This window comes from Ursus maritimus, unplaced genomic scaffold (assembly GCF_017311325.1).
Source record: "Ursus maritimus isolate PB19 unplaced genomic scaffold, ASM1731132v1 scaffold_5, whole genome shotgun sequence".
Lineage (NCBI taxonomy): Eukaryota > Metazoa > Chordata > Mammalia > Carnivora > Ursidae > Ursus > Ursus maritimus.
Window position 1 is genome coordinate 73,751,166 of NW_024426663.1, and position 21,201 is coordinate 73,772,366.

Below are 21,201 nucleotides of genomic sequence, written 5' to 3' on the forward strand. Positions count from 1 at the left end.
TCGCCTACCTGCTTGGTGACTTGCTCCTTCTGCTGATACACTCACAGCCTTTCTCCCTGCACACATCTCTATCATTGCCCTGTCTGAGCCCAGTGCGACTCCAATCTCAGCTGGAGCTGGCCTGGATGGGAGTACTGCTCACTTAGTCCCAAGCCTATCCCTGTCTCCTGTCCCCAGAGCTTGGACATTTCTTTCTTTCCTTCTTTCTTTCTTCCTTTCCTTTTCTTTTCTTTTTTTCTTTCCTTCTTTTTCTTTCTCTTTCTTTCTCTTTCTCTTTCTCTTTTTCTTTCTTTCTTTCTTTCTTTCTTTCTTTCTTTCTTTCTAGATGTTATTTATTTATTTGACAGAGAGAGCACAAGCAGGGGGAGCAGCAGAGGCAGAGGGAGAAGCAGACTCCCTGCTGAGCAGGGATCCCATGCGGGGCTCAATCCCAGGACCCTGGGATCATGACCTGAGCCAAAGGCAGACGTTTAACTGGCGGAGCCACCCAGGCGTCCCTGTGTAGTACTTTAGAAACAGGAGGGGGAACGGATCCTTAGGAAATCAGCAGCCTGCCACATTCTGCACACAGAAGAACACATCGATCTCACTGCACGGTGTGTGCATGTTGTAGACATGTATATGTGTGCATAGATGCATATACACACGTTTACAAAAACAAAATTCAATCAGCCAATGCGTGTGCTATATCAACACCTGGTTTAGGTACTCTGCCTGCAGCAAGCCTTCCCTGAGCTCCCAGGCAGTACGGGGCTCCCCTTCCCTCCTCCTCCAAAGGACCTCATGCATAAAGGTCTCTAATACGTACTACCTTGGAAAGATTTGCTTCTCCGTTCGACTGTTAGCACATCAAGGGCAGGAACTACATATATATATATATATATTTAAACCGTTATAAGTCCACAATCTACAGTGAGCCAGAAAAATTGCAGGTGCACAACAGATCACTTGGTAAATGAAGTTCATCATCAGACATAAGATAGTAGGTGTGGAACCTCCACACACACCCTCACAGAAACAAAATTACTGCCATGCTTGTCACGATAGCCACAGCGTGGACCCCACGCTCACCACCATGCTTGTCACGATAGCCACAGCGTGGACCCCACGCTCACCACCATGCTTGTCACGATAGCCACAGCGTGGACCCCACGCTCACCACCATGCTTGTCGTGATAGCCACAGCGTGGACCCCACGCTCACCACCATGCTTGTCACGATAGCCACAGCGTGGACCCCACACTCCCTGCCGTGCTTGTCACGATAGCCATAGCATGGACCCCACGCTCACCACTGGATACCCAGAAGCAGGTTATGTGTTTCCCCAACATTAGCTCATTTAATTTTAAGAGAACCCTACCCTTTGTTATGTGCATTTGAAAGATAAGGCGTCTGAAGCACAGAGAAATTAAAGAACTTTCCCACATTCACAGAGCTAGTAATTGGTGGACCCAGGGTGTATATTTGGGTGAACCCATATCCAGTGCTTTTAATCTTCTTGGGTCTTATTAGGCGAGGTGGGCTAGGGGATGCTTTTTCAACATGACAAAGAGTGCCTATGAGAAACCAAGAGACAACCAACCCCATAGGGAACTACATGATTAATGACGCCAAGGATGGGAGTCAGACTAATCCCTTAGCGACACTTCCAACAACCCGGATGGCAATGTGCAGCCCATCCCCCAAATATTCCAGAGGTGCACATCGGTGTCAGTACTGCGGACACTCTCGTCCTGTTTACTGGGGACTTTTCACATAGGACATAAAAGCTAGGAGCTGAAATGTCAAGTGCTAAAAACAATCAAACTTTCCAATACCCTAAACCCTTGCCCCTCATGAGATTGCCCAGCCCAGTGCACTTTCAAGTACCCCCATCGTTTGCAAAGCATCACAACTGCATACGCAAGGATAGTGGGCTGTACATCAGAGCTGCCCCACGGCAGCGGAAAGGGCCTTGGCGGATTCTGATCTGGTGGGAGGTGACACTGGGGACACACAAGTACATCCGCTCTGAAGACCATGCACATGTGTGCTGAATATGGGGGGGTGGTATTTCTCCCTTCTCTGATTCTCTGCTATGTAAATGCTGATAAGAATCTCCTAAAACTACTTTAGGAGATATTTTAGTGCGACTTGGGTGTGTTGGGTGGGGGGGAGACTCATGATTTGGAGGGGGGAAAAGACAACAAGTTTTGATTTCACAGACGCTTCAGAAATAATGGCATAATCTTATCCATTTTAAGGAAATACAATCAAGCATTCAAGCCTCCGATAAAGGTGTATCGTCTTCACTGGTGCAGCAAACTGCAGATTAAGCTTTTTTTTTTTTTAAATGCTGTTCAAATTGCCTGTAAAGCAACCTTTTACGAGATATGATGGTTCAAACAATTTTGCAAAGAGAAGACAAAGAATACGTTTTTACACGGAACTGGTTTCCTAGGAAACCCCGAAAAAATGTAACACGATATCTGTTAGAGGTAGTTCAAGGACCAGGACTCCTCTTCACTTTTTTTTTTTTTTTGAACGGTATTTAATATCTGCCTCTCCCTCTTCCCGCAGTGGGAGCGAGAAGGGTAGAAAAGCTCCCACAGACCCAGCAGCCCGAGTGTCCTTTCGTTAATTGAGTGCCCAATCTACACAAAGGAAAAATATCGGAGCCAAGTGGAGCCTTCATTACTCTCTGCAGAAATTTGAAGTAAGAAATTAAAGGAAGAGAATTTGAACTTTTTGCTCCATCATTAAAAAAAAAAAATCCCCAAATCCCAGTGGAGACATTAAAGGAAAGGGGGGGGGAAAAAGCCAACCCACTCTTTTTCAAACCCCGTCTAAATTAATCTGTTTCAAGGTCTTCCAATACAGTTTATTTTAGGTTTATTTTTATTCTAGCCCTTCATCCGTCTCTGTGATGTGGCGGCGTATGCAGGCTGGCAGAGGACGCCTGAATTAGCAGGCGTATCCATTTCCCAAGTTCAGACGCAAGATCGCCAGGGTCTAGAGGTGGCAGGGAGGCTCTGGATGAAGGGCTGGGGGAGTCTGCAGGTCAGGAATCCTTCGAAGAGCACAAGGCTGTTTACAGGGACACCTCTGCTGGCACTACTTTCTATCATTCATCCCTCATGTCAAGAGGAGATCAAAATAGGAAAAGCGAAGGAACATCTGGGCTGTGTGGGAAGGAGTTAAATTTGATTTTAAAATAAATAAGGCATCCAAGCCTCAAGTTTCACTTGTTCAAAAATTGAAGAGGAAAATCGTCATGTTGTTTTGAAGAAGTTTAGGACGTGTCTGTGGGTGGGCAAGGGTGGAAGGGGGCTGTGGCCTCCTGCAAAGGTCCTCACTCGTGGGCACTCTCTCCCCACATCTGTGCAAAGAACGGGGAAGAGCCCAGAGAAGGTGGCAGGATCAGAGGACAGTTGGTGATGGACCCTTCGCTCCACACCAGCAGACCCACACACACCCTTTCTTCATCATCATGGAGTCTGGGTAAGCAGGACATTCCAGGAGGAAACTTCTTCAAGCTAAAAACAATACCATTGTGTCTCATTCAGGATCTTTGAGGAAAATTGGTATAAGTCTTTAGGGTCTTAGAAACACGCTTAATAATGGCCTTTTGGGATGGGACAGTTGCCCAGGAAGAAGCAGGGAAACCCAGAACTTGAAGACTTTTCAGTAAGATAAAAAACCGTGCCAAAGCAACATAAGAAGATTGACATGCATGATGGTTATCCTGAGGGCTTCATGGGACCCAGCTCATGCTAAAGGACACGGGAGGCCCTGGAGGGACCCTACAACCCCAGCCTATACATTTTTAATGCAGGTTAAACTGGACCAAAATGACTACAGGGAACGTCATGAAAAGGTGGGAAATCCATCTGTAAAAGCAGCCTGTGCGATTCGTGGGGAGGGAACAAAGCAACCTTCCCATTGGTCTTGGTATAGTAAGGACCCAGATAAAAATGAGCAGAGGACACACATAAAATCCTCAGGTAGTGGTGGACATTTGGACACCATGTTTCCTTACCTCTTTTTTTTTTTTTTTTTTTTTTTTAGTAACAGTATCATCCTATTTTTCTTTTGGTGAGTTGGTGTCCCCTTTGTCATGATTGTGATGGGGCCATAAATTAAGTTTGCTTACTCTCCCCTACACAACAGGTGGACAGGTGGCCCAAGCTAGATTAAAGACTTTTCCCCAGAACCTTCAAAATAAAGATGCCCTCAGTAGGGAGTACTCATGCCTCAGCAGCTGGATGTTCACCAGATGTACCCTAGAAAGCTCAGGCTCAGGCTTCAGAGCCAAAAGCTACTCAGAATATGGAGATGGTTAAAATATCCACATCCCCTAAGGACTGGGATGAATGCAGTTTGATGGGGAGAGCACATATTGGCACATTAGGAGGTGAGATGGGAAATGAGCTGTTGTCGTGCGTCTAGAACAAGTGGGACCACAGGCTGCATCATTCAGCTAAATCATCTTTGCCAATCTTCTGGAAGGCATGGTGATTAATGGCAGTTTGCACAGAGAACTGATGAATCAGGGGGCACTGAACCTTCTGGATGCAGGATACAACTTGGGTACCAAACTAACTTGACATATAGTCAAGCTTCCTTTAAGTAAAATCACAGTTAAGTTATCAGGACATGGGATTATCGCAAATACTGGCTCCTGGAGTTCACTGGGCTCATGAGGGCCTGGAACTCAAAACTTAGAAAGTCAAGAAGAAGGGTGCTCTCTGTGTCTGTCTGGGGCCCCTTGGCCTCCAGTGCCCTGTCTCGGTTTAGTCCCAGAGACTGCTGCTCTCCTAGCCCATACACATGAGCCTAAAGTGGCCACTGCAGAAAGGTGGCCAAGCTTCCAAAGTACATCACCTCCCTATTCACATTCTAGTAGAAACTGATCAGCTCTCTAAGGCTCAACCTTGGGAATTGGGATTGGAGCCCAGGGGCTGGAGTCTATGGCTGGGATGGCTGATGTCAGGGAGGCCTGCAAGCGATCCTGCTTGGCCAGATCGTAGCGTACCTGGGCTCCGGGGAGACTTCATGCAGACCAGGCATCACCCTGTGCTCCGGAGAACTTCTCAAGGGCCATCTAAGGACAGAAGGAGGGAGCATAGTCCGATTTGGGCATTTGAAAATAAGCACTGAAAAGCTCGGTGTGTGGGGGAAAATTACTGAATCTTTCTGAGCCCCCAGCCCCTCATTTTAAAAAAGATAAGTTTTTTCAGAGGTCATTAAATTAGATAATTGAGGAAAAGCGCCGGCACACGCTAGCTCTCAAGACACGGTGGCCATTCCCCATCTTGCCTTGCCACGTAGAGCACCATCAAGGGGGGAGGAGGGGTCAAAGGACAGGGACCCTTCCCTGTGGTGTTCACATGGTCCTGAGGATTCACACACAGGTAGGCAGTACCGGATTCTTCTCCGCTTTTCTAAAAGTCCATGCTGGCCGTAAATCCAAATTCACAGAGCTTTCTTTGACATCTCTACTCAACGTGTGAGAGCATTACGCTGAGCATCAGCTCTGTAAGCCGTCTCTGGGCCTCGGACGTGTCAAAACAAACATGACACTCCATGTGGCTAACGTGACCCGACAGGCGCTCAATATATTTTTACTCTTCAATGTTAGCATTAAAATCTAGGTTCCCCAGAATATCGGAACACCAGATGTCAGGGGAGGAGGAAAAATCTCAATCCATGTATTGCGTTCAGACACGGTGAGGGGTGGGATGCGTGGCTCCAGGGGGGTTGTAATAATACAGAGACTTCCCTTACTCTGGTTGTTGTTAGCACTAGGTTTTTAGGAATGGTGGCATTATTCTAATGGTCACACACACAATGTGTTTTCCCAAAATATCTGTCGTGTTGCATGCTGCTGTTCCAAGGACAAGAGAAGTGAGCACATCAAGAGATGAACGTGAAGTGTTGGGTCAATGCCATGATTGGATCCATGTGGCCCATTGAGAAGCCAGAGAAGGGGCACCCTCCCCAGACTGCGGGGTTGGAGGGGCTCTGAGAAGGCTTCTCAGAGGGGGTGGCCCCTCAGCTGTGTCTTGACAAATGAGCAGGAATTAGCTATATGAGTGGGGCTGGTGGTTGCCTTTGGACATACGGTGGCAGAGAGGGATTGTCCCATGAGGAAAAAAACCCCAGCAAATAGAAATAAAGACCCAATAGAAATGGCTCCCGTAAGAATGTGCAAGCACCCAAAGTCTTTCAAATCTAAGATGGACACATTTCTTGAGATGTTAAGGTCTCTGGAGTAAGCACACATTATGCAATTGGTATCTACACATAATCGTGTTCTTCCGCGGGGAAGCCTACTCCTCTTGTATACGCACGTGTACACGCACATACACACTGCAACTGCTGTCGGCAACTGGACACGTTCTCCCCCACACACACACTTTCTCTCTTGCGGGATTTTTTTCAAATATGGAATCTATATTTCCGTTAACCGTATATTGCTAATCACATCATTTGCACTAACCAGATATCCCAGTAAGAGCAGTACTGGACTTCGTAATGTTACAAACACCACCAGCATGTCGCATGATCTATTCAGTTGTCCCCGTGTTAACAAAGCTAACATCATAAACTTGAACCTATATCTTTAAAAACTGACATTAGGGGCGCCTGGGTGGCTCAGTCCTTAAGGGTCTGCCTTTGGCTCAGGTCATGATCCCAGAGTCCTGGGATCGAGCCCTGCATTCGGCTCCCTGCTCAGTGGGAAGTCTGCTTCTCCCTCTCACTGTCTCTCTCTGTCAAATGGATAAATAAAATCTTAAAAAATAAAAATAAAATAAAAACCGATGTTATTTTTCTTCATTCCATTCCAAGAAGTTGGATTACTATCACAAAAACGTATGTGTATTTCAGTATCAATGTTTCTGAAAATCACTCAGAAATGCTCCTTCCTAGTGACACCAATGTCTCAGTCAGCTCAGGCCACTATAGCAAAATACCGTAAACTGGGTGGTTTATAAACAGTTTGAGCTCTGAGATCACGGTGGCAGGGGGTAGCTACTTCTCACTGTATCCTCACATGGCAGAAAGCCGAGAAAGGACACACGCTCTCTTGCCACTCTCCTAAGGGCATTAATGGCCCTGATTAGGGCCCCACCCTCATGACCTCGTCTAATTGTAATTTCTTCCCAAAGGCTCCACCTCCTAACACCGTCACCGAGCGCGGTAAGGTTGTAACGTAAGATTTGGGGCAGGAGGGGTGCCTGGGTGGCTCAGTTAAGTGTCTGCCTTCAGCTCCGGCTGTGATCTTGGGGTCCTGGGACAGAGCCCCCTCAGAGGGCTCCCCCCTCCCTTTGCCCCTCCCCCTACTTGGACACTCTTTTTCTCTCTCTCAAATAAATGGATGAAATCCTTTTAAAAAAAAAATGGGGGGAGGAACACAGCCAGTCCAGAACAAGCAATGACAAGTGTGATCTTCCCTCTCCCGGTCCCCTAACCACCCTTGGAAGGTCTCCATCTTTTTAAGTTTGGTCAATCTCATAGGTAAAAAGTCTCACAGTTTTTAGTGTCCATGTTCCCGAACGTTAGTAAAGTTAAGCAACTTTTCATGGGCTTAGAAACACAAAAAGAGAATGTTTTCTCTTTTTTCCCATGGATTTTCTCCATTTTCCTAATTTCTTTTTCTGTGTGCACTCGGAGTAGTTTGAAGCTTATCTTCCAAACAGGTACAACTTGTTCTAACCCTATTTATTAAGTAAGGCAAAGCTCCCCACGGTGTTATAATAGCAGGGGCAGGGCGGTCACTTTGAACCTCATCAACCCAGCTAAGCTAGACGTGTATTTTTCAAAAACTCCCTTTCCTGTACGGGTCTAGGTTAGGGATGACTATGAGAAAAAATTAGATGGTGGAAGTAACACAGCAGCTCTTATGCTTTGAAGGTCACCATCAAGGGCAAGGTGCTCTTGCGTGTAACCAGCTTGGTGCATCGACCAGCCCTGTAGCTCTTTTATCTTCTCTGAGTCCTGGGCCAGATGGCCACGCAGCTGCATGGTGCGGAACACCAGCCTCTCTGGCAGGTCACCTGTGGCATCGAGGTGGTGAGAGACAGACAAAGGTTCCAGGCAGTTCTCATGGATTCCAGCTGATCCTCGCTGGTCTTCCCAGTTTGTCTTTTTCCTCACCAGCATCATGTCAGCTTTTCTTCCTGACCATCCTGTGGTGACTCCGGCCCTAATAGCAGAGACAGTAGCCTTGCATGGACTTCTCGGAGAGCTCCCACTGTTGCTTGAGGTCTACTTCCTGCGATCAATCCTTTATCTTGTGTGTGTGTGTGTGTGTGTGTGTGTGTTAGAGAGAGAGAGAGAGAGAGGCAGGGCAAGCTGTGGGGGAAGGGGCAGAGGGAGAGAGAATCTCAAGCAGACTTCCCGCTGAGCACGGAGCCCGACGCGGGGCTCGATCTCACCACCCTCAGGTCAGATGACGACCTGAGCCGAAAACCAAGAGTCAGACGCTCAACCCACTGAACCACCATGAGTTATGATAGTTTTAAAGCAGGCAAAGACACACCACTGCCCGGCTCTGTACTTTTTAACATCTCCTGACATGTTTCACATACTTATACACAAATAACGTAGCCCTGATGAATGTGTCCTCATCCCCAATTTGGAACAGCATCGTCCTAAAAAGCCCCTGGCAGGCAAGTCAGGGTGGACAGAAAAGATGAATTCCCAGCATGTACAGAACCCCTTCTCTGGGATTTTCGAGAGATGCTCTGGAGAGTAACATAGCCAAGGGACTCTGTGCCCAGGTCCAGCTAGCGAGGACAGGAACAGTGACAGAGACCTCTTCTCTCACGTGACCAAGAATCTGGAGTGTGCCCCTGAGGGGGCTGGGAGCATACCCCCACAAACAGGGTGGCGGGCCCCCCACTTTAGCAGGCCAGGCCCCCGCGCAGCATCAGCAGAGCCCCGGATCATATGCTCATCCCTAATTTATTATTTATACTCCACCTGCTTCCAAAGGGATGTGACACAGCTTTCAGTGAAAAGCTCAGATATGAAAGAACCACACCACCTCGAAAACGAGTGTTGGAGGGCAAGAGCCAAGAAGGACAAGAGGCAGTGGGGGATGGGATAGAAAAATTACAGAATAATTATAGCAGGAAGCACAGGTTTCATTTCCAACTTCCTGTCCTCCAAGAGAGAAAAAAGAAAGAATACATGATGGCATAGAGTTCCCTTTAGCTAGGAACAGGAAACACATCACCAGGAGAGGCGTTAGCGAACACCCTGGAATTCTGACCCCTTTGGCCTGCAGAGAGCCAGGCAAGGGAAGGACAATAGGGATGAGTCCCTCCCCAAACCTCCTGCCCGTGCAGGGACGGACAGACAGACGTGTGTCCACTGAAAAAGCACTCATTTTCCAGGGCTTAAGGGAAAGCTGCTCTTGCAGAATTGTTCATTTTACTCATCAGATTATTCACTGGGCGCCTGCTCTGGCCAGACTCTGTCCTTAGGATTTAAAATTAAGAATAGGAACGTGGCCCCTTCCTTCGGGGAACTCACACTCAGGGAAGGTAGACGTGAGGAACTAGTTAAAATGCACCTTGCTAAGTGTCCCGGTAAAGAGATGAACATCAAACACGGAAACACAGAAGGGAGCTGTGAACTTCACTCGCCAGGGATGCTAGTGCCTGGGACACCAGGCAGGAGCAGAGGCCGGCTCCCCGCGAAGGGCCTCGGCCAGGTAAAGGAAAGCTCAGCTCTGGGTCACAGCCAGTGTTGGCAGAAGGATATAAGGTGTTGTGCGTGGTCATGGTCACGGTCACGGTCATGGTGGAACACGTGGGAGCCTGAAAATTTGGCTGCAGTTAAGTCATGAAGGGCCTTTGAAGGAGGGCTGGAGAATCCAGGCTTTGGCGTCAAAACCATCAAAGATATTTAAGCAGGGAGTGATGAACTCATCTTGTGGGTTTCGTGTATTTGCTTAAGATCCTTAAATCCATATCCAGAAAGCTTAGAGAGAGTCCAAAATCGGTCAACAAATCCTCACCAGGAGCAACTGGGAGCCGAAGCAAGGGCATTCCATGCAAGCTCGGTGTTCTCTTGCAAAGCAGAACTGTGTGTCCTTCCCCATATCATACAACAGATAACTAGGGACTCTGGCTCAGCAATCCTCTTAGGCACAGCCAAGAAGAGAAGTCAAGTCAGCAGCGGGGGGCCACCGCCAAGAATAAATCTAGGAGCTTGGGAGGAAAAAAAAAAAAGATGCATTTGGAAACCATCTAAAAATATATTCCTTGGTGAAGGACACACAGGTACTTTCTGCTTCTCTGTAGTTAAAAGGACCAAAAAAAAAAAAAAAAAAAAAAAAAAAAGCTTGTTCCCATTAGTGCTGCAGGATTCTAATGGAATAAAAAGCCAGGGGCAGCACAGATGAATGAGGGACAGGAGCCCAGAATGGACTAGGGACTGAGGACAGCGGTTCCAGGCAGAGCGCCGTGGTTCATGGGGCATGTGGACCGGAAATACACCCGTTCTCCATGGGGGGTGGGGGGGAATGAGAGCCCAGGAGGCTGGGAAGAAGCGAGAAGCTGCAGAACGCTCCTCTTCCTGCTCTCTGAAGGGAGAAAGATGGGACTGCTTACTTCAGCTCTGCCTCTGACATTAACCACACGCCCTCTTCCTCCCTGGCAAGTCTTAGCAGCTGCCCGTTCAGAGCCCAGGGTCCTTTCCCGGGTCTGCCAGTCTAGGATTTGCTCATGACATGTGTTCTGAGCCTGAAGAATGGGGCTGGAGAAGGAAACATTTCTCTGGTTTGAACATACAAGGGATTTATGATACCAGAAGCAGGAGTGGGCTGCAAGGCAACCCCGACACTCTCATTTTAGGACTATCGAGACCTTGGCATGTCGCTCCTGAGCATTCATGGTGACGTGCTATTTGACACGGTAAGTCCTCCAGCAGGGCTGAGTGATGACCTAAGTTTGCCTTTTCAAAACGCCCAAGTGATTTCTTATCTTTTTTTTTCCTTCTTCTTTTTCATGCTTTCTCCCATTTCAGAGAACAAATCTCTCATCATCTCCCGTGGCTTTTATGACTTCCCTGCTCACGTCTCTCAGGCCAACTTTGCCTATGACCAGGCAACACCTCAGATCTCCCAGAATCCCTTGCAAAGACACGTGCTTCTCGAAGCTTCAGACTCAGCTAGTAAAGACAAAATCACCCTCTCCTTGGAGCTTGCCTCCTTTGCTCTCTGACCCCATTTGGGCTGGGATGCCAAGATACAGTTTTGAAAATGGCTACTCTGTAAGGACAGGGCGTAGTTATAGAAGCAGCTCCAGTCTGAAGGTCCGAGTGCTCCCTAGACGCGCTGGGGGATGGGACCCATTTTCTGATCACGGTCCATCCTCCTCCTTCCTGACCTTCCCATCTCATTTGACACATGGTTCCCACATCCTCCTCGCTGCTCGAGGGCTCAGAATCTTCTCTCTCTCCTGGATCCTTCACCCTGGTGTGCCTATTTGCATGTTCTAGACCTTTCCTGAAGTCCCACCTTGCAGCACACGCCCTGAACTCCGTGATTTCACCCAGAGGTGAATGGCCCAGCAGGGGAAGTAGCTTCCGTGGCAGTCTGCCATCAGAAGTGACTTTCATACATAATGTGGGTGCCCCTGCACCTCTTCCCCATTCTTGGCACCAGCCCCCCAGCTCCCCATGCAGAATGAGTTGCGTGCCTCCTCGACAGGGCTACTGCTCAGGTTGACCTGATGTGTCATAAACGAGGGGTGGAAACATGACCCTAAATGGGCCAAGCAGGCTTTGCACTGAGAGAAGTAAAGGTAAACAGCAGCAGGAGCCAAATGATCCCAAATTAGGGCTACAAAACAGCCATGCCTTAATTCTGGCTCTCCAGACCTCCACACTTGGCCGAGTTCATTTCTTTTCCTTCCTAAGGCCTGAAAAACTACCCAGGAAAGTATTGGTTACCCCCACCCCCAGCCCCTTTTTTATCCTCCCTTAGATCAGTTTGCAGGGCAAAAAGCCCTCATACCATTTCTTCCCTCAAAGAATGGTACGCTGTAGACGTTTTAAAGAAAAGGAAGCCTTGGAAGAGACTGTTTTAGACCAAGGGGTCTTTGGGGAGGTTTGGGTGTGCTCCCTGAGAAAACAGGAAGTGGTGGTGGATGCTTCCAGAGTCTCCCTGGTGTCCTCCCAGTGGGTTCCCCCAACAGGATGATCAAAGGGCTGAGGGTAACACGTGACACAGGCCGAGACCTCAGCATGAGTATCCCACTCATTTTATGGTCAGGAGGGATGGATCCGGCCAAGCAGCCTGGCCGTGCCCTTGCTGGCACCCTGTGAGGGGAACCCCACAGATGGTGGCCAGCCGCCATGTTGGCAGGGCGCCCCTGGCCTGGCTGTGCGCGGTGGAGAGCACATGAAGGCCAGCCCCACAGAAAGCCCAGGGGGGCCCATGCTCCTCCTCCCCTCTGAGGAGGCTCTGGCTCCTAGCTATCACCCTCCCAGACCTAAGGGGGAGAAATTAGGTCAACTGTGGTCAGAGGCAGGAGTACCCTGGAGTCAGGAGACTCAGGCTTCAGGCCCCGGTACTTCCACCAGCCCCTTCCATTCTCATAGTCAACAACAACCATTCACTGTGACAGCGAAAACTATATTGTCATTTTACATTTGTTTTTTCATAAAACGGTCCCTCCAAATTGCAGAGGCGTTGGGCCCCACAAAACTTGGATCTGTCCTGAGTGTCCTATGCACAGAGGAAAGAGAAAATGAGGAAACACAGGGGTGGGAGTTCGCTGCACAAAATTAAAAGCTAAAAAAGATTTTTGCTCTTGAAAGAGGATAGAAAGGGAACCAGGGTGTGTCAGGACCCTGCCTTTTTTCTGGCCCACAGGGGATGACCCACATTACCTAACAGAGGCCCATGGCAAGCAGAGAAATACACCTCAGTCTCCCGGGCTTGAGGAATTGTGTGTGGTCTGCAGTCAGCTCCTTCGAGCACTCTCCACGGCGGGAGGGGCCGGGCACTGCCAGGTGACCAGGAAACAGGTGTTTCCTCTTCAGAGGAACCACCCCACCCATCCTCCCCAGGAGGACCCACTCTGAACCCCGCAGGACACTTTCCTGGAGGTTTGGGGAGGTATCCTAGGGCAGACACCGTAGATGAGCCGGAAGAAATGGCTTTGTTTAACTCACATTGTTCCTTCCCTGATCCAAGGAGAGCCGGAGTTCAGGCCTTCAGGGGATGTCCCGCAGAGGGGGCGCTTTGTTCTTGCCCAGAAGGGCTGCTGGTTTCTGCTGTGCTCCTGTGAGAATTAGGAAAAGAAAGCTTCCCTCTCCGTCTACACCGTGCTGGAGACAGGTACTACGTGGCTGGCAGCAAGTCTGGGCCTCAATCCCACGCCCAGCTCCCTGGCACGCAGAGTATGAACCACCCCACCTGCTCTGGGGCCAGAGGTCTCCTCACGAGCCTCCCAGACGCTTCTGTGGCTCCTCTCCACACTTGGCTTTGGTTAGGATACAACCCACCTCCTGGGAGACAAGTCCCCAGGGCCAGTGGGAATGCCATCTCCTGGAGTTGGGTGTGAGGCGGTGCCTCTTTTCCTTTGGTCCCGTGCACCGCAGGGATTCACATTAGTTTCTCTACCACGCACGGCTCAAGCTACCATAGGATCGCCTGAGAGCAGACAACCTCCCCCAGCCGGATTCGCGTCCTTCTGGAATCAATACAACCTGATGGCCTGCAGAGCGTGCCTCTTTTTCCTATGAGCAATAGTCTGGCCCTCGTCAGAGAAACGGTAATTCTGGCATTATGACCTTGAGGGAAATAGTGCTACCTCCAAAGAGTTTCATTTTGATATGAAATCCATCCCCCCCACACACACAAATAAACATGGGGGCTCAGCACGTGACACCACACGTGTTTTTAGGAGCTAGCAAGAGAACAAAGCTCTAGTCCCTTCTATGTGCCCCTGAGCCACTTTGTGCTGCTCGGGAACAGGTTGCTCCATAGAAGCAGTGTTTATCACGGAGCATGGAAACCGTGCGGTAGCTGCCCGCTAGCGATCGCTACGGTAATGCAAGGTCAGCTTGGAAACATACAAGCATCAGCATTTATTTCTCCCTGGGGCATCTGAAGATCGGCTGTGCTTGAGCTGACCTAGGCAGGGCTCTGCTGGACTGGGCTCCAAGCTGGGGCTGGGGCGAGGTCTTCATGCGAGCTCTCTTTTCCATCTTGGTCCAGCAGCTTTGCGAGGTCTGATGCTCTCAAGGTAAAAACTGGGAGCGGAAGCGAATAACCCATTGCAAGCCTCCAGTCATGCTATAGCTGCCAATATCTCAATGGCTGAAGCAACTCACATGGCCAAGCCCAAATCAAGTAACTGAGCCCATGATCAGCGGGAAAGAAAAATATATTCTTGCCTCTCGTGGAAGGAACATCAAAGTCCCATGGCAAAAGGGACGCAGACAGGGGTGAAGACTGGAGAATAATAAGGCATCTACCATAGGGAGGGAGGAGAAAGGGAAACAGGGCAGAAGAAAGACTTTTAGGGACTGGCTTTGAACCAGGTACTCGACTGTGTGTTTCAGGCTCAACATGTTATTTAAAGATCACAAGATTCCTGTATTAAAAATGGGCAATGGACATCTAGGTGGGAAAGCTGGTGGGCACCTGAGCCAGAAGGTACATGTGGGTCCAACAGACTCCAGCCTCTGCCACTGGCTACAGAGCCGGAGAGGGCGGCGTCTGGAGCTGTGTCTTGCCCTTTGAGAACCACAGATGGATACTGAGCCAGAAAGAGGTCAATAAACTGTGATCTTTTCAAGCCCAGGCTTCTCCCCAAGGGCTTGAAGCAGGGACATTATGCCTGAAGCCATAATCGGAGTCCAATGACCCAAGTCCTTCGTCATTAGACTGTAGATTGGCTGCTTGCTTATTCCCAGCACTCTCGCAGGCATTCGAGCTAATCTGAGTCACACAATCTTGCCTTAAAATCTGTCATAATGGGATCAAGAAGCACTTTCAAGGCCTCCGTAACAAGCTCAGATTTTTACACTTTTTCTATTGCTTTCTTGCATTTGGCTTACGGCGTGTTAGTGTGGAAGGTTAAGTGTGGGAGAAAGAAGATGATGTTATCAGTGCCCCAGGTGCACCTGCGGATCCCTTAGCATCAACTTTTAGCTCGACTTGGATGTTTTTAGGAAGAACAAAACAGGTCGCAGAAGTGTAGGGACCGCATATTAGTTGGTGCTGAATACACGCTTGTCAAAAGAACAAAGTCAGCAGCAAGGGTTTCCCACCTGGGCCGAGCAGCTGTGCTGTGGGTAGGATACCTTCCGGAGCCATGAGTTCGTGGGCCTGGAAGGGTGATCATATTTCTTCTCTACCACCAATATGCCTACACTCAGAGCAAACCCTGCCTCTGAGGTTTGTCCCAATCTGCCCACGCTCCCTCCCCCTGTCGGCCCCCCATGGCCACCCCAACACAGGGGACTGTGTTCACTGAGGACTTGAGCTCCTGCATTACAACCGTTCCTGGTGGCACAGGCCCAGAAGTTCTGAGGAATTGGATACCAAGATGAAGGATCGTGTCATACCGTGACCCTTGCAGTTGCCAACCCTGCCAACTCCAGCCGCCTGACTTCATCTTCCCCACCCACACCCATTTCTCATGGGCCAGACTTCTACCCTAGGGCTTCCACCTCACCATCACTGTTTTCTTCCTTTCTTTCCTTTTTTTTTTAAGATTCCATTTAATTGAGAGAGAGAGTGAGCAAGACAGAGACACAGCACAAGTGGGGGAGAAGCAGAGGCAGAGAGAGAAGCAGACTTCCTGCTGAGCAGAGAGCCCCGATGGGGGACTCGATCCCAGGACCCAGGGATCATGACCTGAGCTGAAGGCAGACGCTTAACCAACTGAGCCACCCAGGCACCACCTCCGGCCCCCCCATCACTATTTTCAAACTGCGGGTCAGAGTCATTGGTAAGTCATGGAATGAATTTAGTGGACGGCAGCATAAATAAAATAGAAAAGAAAATACCCAAGAGCATTGCATGTAAGAAGGGTATTTTTTACACGAAACTTTAGTTTGAATTATGTGTATTGATAGGTATACAGGGCTGTGATATCAGATTGTTTTTCTGAAGGTTAAGGTCCAAAACATTTCGAAAAATACTTTCCTTGGCACTTTTTTTTTTTCAGAACATTCCATTTTTAAAATAGCATTGTCTCATAGCCATCCATAATGACATCGGCTCACTCTCCACTCTTCAGACACCCATCGTTACAACGCTTATGGTTACACGTGGTGCATTAGCACGGCAGGTGCAACACTGAGGAATGGGGATATTGTTGCATTAGAGATCTCCTACTCCGTCGTAGGCCCCTCTGACACGCACACAAACACACAATCCTGTACTGTGTGCACACATGAGCTATCTAGTGGCCGTGGGATGTGTATGTGCACACTCACACTAAAGGGGAAACTGAGACGGAGCATAAGTGTCCCACATGAGCTGACACGGGACAGAACAGACACAGCACGTTTACTAGAACGAGGTGACCGGGAGCCCACGCGCGGTCGTGTGCGGGTCTCCCGGGCAAGGAGGTACGGACTCATGAAATTAACACAAGATGTGGGGAGAATTCAGCTGTCAGCAAGATGACAAAGTATGACCCAGAAAGAAATGCCCAGTAGTGCAAACTCAAGCCAGCACCTAAACTTTGATTCAGTGTAAATTGTAAACTCAGATCTTCCCTCGGGTGATACAGTAGAGCAGGATTTCTCAACCGCGATACTAGTGGTATTCTGGGCTGGATGATTCTTTACTGGGGAGGGTTCAGGGGTGCTCTGTGCATTATAGAATGTGTAGCAGCATCCCTGGCCTCTGCCCACGAGATGTCAAGCAGCACCCCCTCCCCACTTGTGAAGACCAAAAATGTCTCCAGACATCGCCAGTTGTCCCCTGGGGGCAAAGTCATCACACTTGAAAACCACAGGCATATAGCAATGAGAGCAAAAACAATGTCATGAAGGGTCCCATAGTTGTTAAGTTCCTCTGCGGCCATGATTTCCTTTGGCCCACACAGCAGCCCTGTGAGTTAAGACTGGCCCTGTGGAACTTTCCATTGCCCCGTTGACCCATTGCCCAGGGTATCTCAGGGCTCTCCGGAGCTCAGCCTCAGCCGTCCTACACAGAAGTAGACAATCAGTGGCTTCAGAACGTGAGTCAATCACAAACTGAGCCACCTTCTACCCATTCTCAATCTTTGGCAGTGCTAAGACAGGAATCAAAATACCAGGAGACAAGACATCGAAAGCGCTTTAGGAGACCAGGTTTGGACATTCCAGCCCTGTCTTGAACTACAAGAACGCCGATTAGTAACATCATTCACCTTCCTTATTTACTGGAGACTGACGCCCAGGGAAAAGAAATAACTTCCCCTACATCCACCATGTAACAGCGGTGCCCCCGGCTCTCTACCCCAGATCCCCTGACCTCAGCACAGTACTTCAGGAGCGTGAACCCCAGCCTATCACAGTCCCAGGCTGTATGCAAACACATTCCGAACTCCTGGGAGCAAGTCACAGCGGGGCTCTCACCCAGCGGCATTGCAAAACTCCAGGGGCCCTAGTGACACAGACCGTGGAAATCCTATGGTAGGTACCTAGTTCCAGAGTATGAACAGGGCTTCGGGGACCACCCCGCGGATAAAGAGCAAATCTCCAAGAAGGTGGTAATAAATTAGATGGGCCCCTTGAAATGTGTCTACTGAAGTGATCTCACACAAGTCACGAAACTTCTTAGAGCTTCAGTGTTCTCATCTCAGTTTGGCAATTTTAAAACATACCCCACCCTCCCGGGGGCACCTGGATGGATTGGTCCGTTGAGCGTTGGACTCTTGGTTTCAGCTCAGGTCATGATCTCAGGGTCATGAGATCGAGGCCCACATTGGGCTCCATGCTCAGCTCAGAGTCTGCTTGGATTCTTTCCCCTTCCACCCCCTCCCCTTCTGTTCCTCCCCCTGCTCATGAGCACCCGAGTACGCATGCTCTCGCTCTAAAATAAATAAGTAAATCTTTAAAAAAAAACCCATGGCCCCCAAATTCTTCACGACTCCCCCCACTGAAAGGTCTTTGCACACGCTTTGTGACAGCTGACCAAGAGGATTTGATACAAATTCTGCTGTGCCAGTGTCCAGACCCAGGTCTTATAAAAACTGCAAATTTTCACCTCTTGTCTCGGCCTTCTTGCTCTTAGAACCCAGCCACCATGCTCTAAGGAAATCCAAATAGCCCCTGGAGAAGCCCACCTGTCCAGTTGCCTCTGCTTACCTTTCCTGGAGCCAAGATGAGCCTTCCCTGACAGAGCACAGCCCAAATCACAAACCCTCATAATTCAAAAGACAGTTGTTGGAGTTTTCAGTCATTGTGCTTGGGGGTGGTGGGGGGGAATACAACAATAACTAGGAACACATAATTTCTGCCTTCCTCGTGAAATGTATCCAGTAATTCGAGGAGACTGAGGATGAAAAGTGAAAGCTCTTGGTAAATCAGAGAGATTCAAATCCGCTTTAATTTGTCTGTTTCCAAGGTAAATGGCAGCAAAGCCATGGTTCTCCTGGCGAAGTCAGCATCTGGCCCACGTTCAAGGGAGAGGAGGTGGGTGCTAAGAGCAGCCCCCAGTGGAGCCAGGCGGGCGGGGGCAGGGGCAAGGAGCAGCCACCTAGGATGGACGGAGACTTGATCACCTCTCAGGGCAAAAGGTGACCCTGTGAGGTTGTCTGAGACCCTTCCTCCAGAGAGATACATGAAGAATATCGATTTTATTTTAAAGGTTCTAAGAGGAAACAAATGTCAGCGTCTAGCGATAAATTGGAGTTATTCTGTATTCTTGGTCAGGAAATTCCACACCAAGTCCCTCTGGCTTCCTATGTGGCCCGTATCTTTGGGTTATGCTGTCAGCTAAATTAGGGAACACAAGCAGAAAGTCTGAAGAGGAAACGCATTAAGGCAGGGAGCTGGAGAGGAGAAGCCAGTGGAAGAGACCACATGAAGAGACAAGGGTTTACCAGGCCCCTGCTTGGCCACAGTGTGTCTGGCCTGGAGGGCGTCTCTGAAGGTCTCCATCACTGCCAAGGACAGGTGTACTGCTGTCTTTAAAAAAATATTTTCCCCATCACTTTAATGGAGAAGACTGGTAGGGCAGGTCCCAACTTGGTGATGGCAATCCATACATTATCTTGCACATCGGATGCAGACACCACCAGAGAGATCTTTCTGAACCAAGTTCAATGCCTGGTCATTGCCCTTCGGTTTGTCTCCCTTGCAATTCAGAGCGAGGTCCGAACTTGGTGGAAATGGCCTTGACCTTTCCTGCTACACTGAATCTGCCAAAAAGCTGAAGGCCAGTGAGTGGTGGCTGAATATGTCCTGGAAGCCAGAGACGGGGGTACTGCCACCATTCTAGAACCATCTAAAGTCAAGACAGAAGCCCACTCAAAGATAAAAAAAGAAACAGACCTGCAAAGTGAAGAGGAAATGAGTCCTGAACACGCTGAGGTTCACGCCCAGCCGTGCCTGAAACCAGTGCTACCCAGCGCATTGCAGCCTACGGGAGTCAGGGCCTTCGGTGTGTGCTGAGGACTATGGGAGCTGGCTCTTCTGTCCCTTGCAATCAGGAGTCCTAAGTGCCCAATGCATACAAGGGAAATGCCCTGCAGTGAGTGAAGGAGGAAAACCACAGGTAAATCATTCACTCTGTAAAGATTCCAAAGACCCCCTCTCCTTGCCCCCAGTGGGGGCGCTTTTATTTTTCTCTGCTGTCCCCCTTCTCTCCTGGGGGAGAGCCTGGGGAACTCCTGGGCTTTCACATTATTTTCCTTCTCAGGGGTGAGCCCCCTGGTCCCCACCCCTCGACTCAGCTGCTTCCTCTCTGTCTCTCCTCTCTCTTTCTCTTTCCAGTTAGTTTTGACCACAGCAGTGCATGCTTCTGAAAGACCCTCAGGGCATTAAGTAATAAGATACAGGGAATTAAAGTCTGTGAAACTGTCTAGCTCCTTTAAAGCCAGCTCATAAGACCCAGCGAGGCAGCAAAGGGCACAAGCTGTCCCCAGGCCCTGGATGGGGCAGGAGAAGAGCCCCACCCCCTCCCCTAGAAACTCTGAGGACAACAAGCTTACTCCCTGTATTTTCCGGCACTGTCTCAGTTCTAAAGATCCTCTCTTGGGACCAAACGGTGTATCCTACTTTGCAGCTCTGAAAATACGGGGACTATTCATCAAGCAGCAGCCGAGCTCGTCTGTGTTACGAAACGCTGGTCCCATCACAGAGGGGAAGTGCCACCCAGGTGTACCTTGGGGCCTGTCCACACTGCCACTGTCCTTCCCGACCAACACCAGTGGCGGTGGGAGCTGGCAGGCTGCAGCTCTCAGAGCTCTCAGTACAGAGAGCGCCATGCAGAAGAAGATGACAGCTCTCCGTCCCCGTGGCCTTTTTTACCGAAGTATGGCACTCCACATGATTTATACGTGCTACAGAAATGCGTTTTTCTTTTTTAAGATGTTATTTTTAAGTAATCTCTACACCCAGCATGGGGCTCAAACTCACAACCCCAAGATCAAGAGTCGCACACTCCACCGACGGAGCCAGCCAGGCACCCTGACAAATACTTTTTATTTAAATTGTCACGTTCTAATCTAAGGGTGTTTCGGAAAAAGATACAACCGGTATGCCGTTTCACGGATATTATTGCCTGAGATGAGGCCAAATTACTTAAAAAGTTCACCAAGTAAAATTAAAATATTAAATAAACAATGGCTCAGTGATCTATCGTAATGACACAAATCATAGAGATGGTGGAGAAAGGAAGGGGATTTGGTAAACTCTGCCCTCAGTGATGGCTCGAACGTCTTCAAAGGGGTCTGTTTCTCTGGACCGCATCTCTTCAGAGTATCCAGTTTTCCTTTCCTTGCCTTCCTCTCTCACCCACCCCCAGCAGAATCCAGAAATGTCACAGGTGGCTATGCAAAAATCATACCTAAGCAGCTGGACTTACGAGAACTTCCTAAACTCTGCTGAAAGAACAACAAGCCACATTATTAAACACAGCACAGCGGTGACGTACATTTTATGTGATTCTAACACACACATCCCGTGTAGACGCCACAGCAGGGCAGAGAATAAAAGCTCATCTTATTGCAGCATGGTTTACAATGGCCA

The 21,201-nt window shown here is 49.1% G+C and overlaps 1 long non-coding RNA gene across 2 annotated transcripts; it reads right to left on the minus strand.

Annotated features, from left to right (window-relative positions):
- Positions 1-428: 428 nt before the first annotated feature.
- LOC103670561 lies at positions 429-19,657 on the minus strand. 2 transcript variants are annotated; one of them, XR_570602.2, is made up of 4 exons: positions 19,504-19,657; positions 13,174-13,283; positions 5,015-5,083; positions 429-3,515 (listed from the first exon to the last, which is right to left on the minus strand). It is a non-coding gene; the product is annotated as an uncharacterized LOC103670561 (long non-coding RNA). The 2 variants fall into 2 exon arrangements; XR_570601.1 differs by lacking the exon at positions 429-3,515 and having other exon boundaries at positions 4,020-5,083.
- Positions 19,658-21,201: the final 1,544 nt, after the last annotated feature.